This window comes from Petaurus breviceps, unplaced genomic scaffold (assembly GCF_028583685.1).
Source record: "Petaurus breviceps papuanus isolate PSGF00001 unplaced genomic scaffold, PetGlider_PUasm1.0 154, whole genome shotgun sequence".
Lineage (NCBI taxonomy): Eukaryota > Metazoa > Chordata > Mammalia > Diprotodontia > Petauridae > Petaurus > Petaurus breviceps.
Genome location: NW_027185715.1, coordinates 6786986 through 6788614, shown reverse-complemented (window position 1 = coordinate 6788614; position 1629 = coordinate 6786986). Strand labels below are relative to the sequence as shown.

General features: G+C 44.4%; 1 pseudogene; it reads left to right on the top strand.

Moving 5' to 3' along the window:
• Nucleotides 1–783: 783 nt before the first annotated feature.
• On the top strand, nucleotides 784–1166 carry LOC138156340 (protein FAM136A pseudogene; annotated as a pseudogene).
• Nucleotides 1167–1629: the final 463 nt, after the last annotated feature.

Below are 1629 nucleotides of genomic sequence, written 5' to 3'. Positions count from 1 at the left end.
GCTCTAGAATATGTTTAGACTTATTAATTAAAGATATTTGGGGAGATTTGGAGAAGAGTTCAGGGAAGTCCTTGGCTTTACTCTGCCATTTTGGCTCCACCTCATTGCAGGTGATATTATTGGCTCCATTTTACAGATGAAGAAAGTCAGGCAAACAGGTTAAATGACTTGTCCAGGGTCATGCAACTAGTACATATCTGTATCTGAATTTGAATTCCAAGTCTGGATCTGTGTCAACTGTAACACCTAGGTGCCTTGAGTGAATATGATAGTATAGCTGTATAATATAAATGAAAGGCAGAGAGAAAACCCTAATGAGAGGAGTAGGCGAGGGTAACCAGGAAAGTCTTTTACAAAATTTGGAAATTTAGCTTAGTCTTAAAGGTACCTAGGTGGGGTAGATAAAGAGGGAGAATATTCCAGACTGGGGGGAATGGGGGGCACAAGCATTAGAGACATATTAGGGAGATAGAGTATTGAGTGTGAGGAAAAGCAAGTACACTGGAACATAATGTGCATGTTGAGAACTTGGGAGCAAAGTGTAAGGTATAAGATTAGAATGTTAGGAAGGGTCGAGATTTGGTTTTTTGTTTGTTTGCCTCCCTGATGTAATAGGGAATCACCAGTATTTGTTTAATAAAATGGTCATAAATGTTCTTTGCGGGGGGGACGGGACAGGGACACTCTCGGAGCTCCATGTGGCTAGAGCGCTTGGCCAAGGGTTGCAGGGTGTGGGTCTGGAGGTGAGTCGAGTGTACGCCATGGCAGCTGTGGTATCAGGAGGCGGTGGACACCATGGTGAAAGGGCTGGAGCATGAGAATATCTGCAAGATTCAGGGTGCCATGTTCCAGTGCCATGCCAGCTGCTGTGAAGATACCCAGGGCTCCATGCAGCAGATTCATCAGTGCATTGAATGCTGCCATGCTCCCTTGGCCCTGGCACAGGCCCTTGTGACCAGTGAACTGGAGAAATTCCAGGACCACCTGCTCAATGCACCATGCACTGTAATGACAAAGCCAAAGACTTGATGCATTCTGGGAGCAAGGAGCAGCAGGTGAAGAGGCAGCTAAGAGTCCTGTGTGACCAAATGTGTGGATGACCACATGCACCTCATCCCTACCATGACCAAGAAGTGAAGGATTCCCTGGTATCTGTTGCAAAATAGTCATTGTCAGTAGTCATCTAGGGTGGGACAATGGGTGTACTTGTAAAAATGTATGGAAATTTTTACCTTTCAGTGAAAATCTAAGAATGAAGAAATTGACACTGGTAGCAAGTTTAAGAATACCTTTATGGGAATTTTATATCTGCCTCTGGACTTTCTTGGTTCCATTATATGTTTTAACCCATAGGTGAAGAAACAGAAGAAACTGGTCCTCCGATTTGGATTGGAGACAGCATGGAGGGCTGATAGTACCCAGGTCCAACCCTTCAGGGAAGATGACTTCTGTTTTATCTGTTGGATCTGTTAACTGCTTTCAGCTGGTTGAGAGGTATTCCATTCCTAGAAGCTGGAATAACCCTTTGGGTTTATAGGTATTAACAGTTCTCTTCCCCAACCTACCTCCCATTTTGTATGAATCGCTGAGGTAGCCGTCCACATTTTTTTGGTGCCAACTTCACAGCCA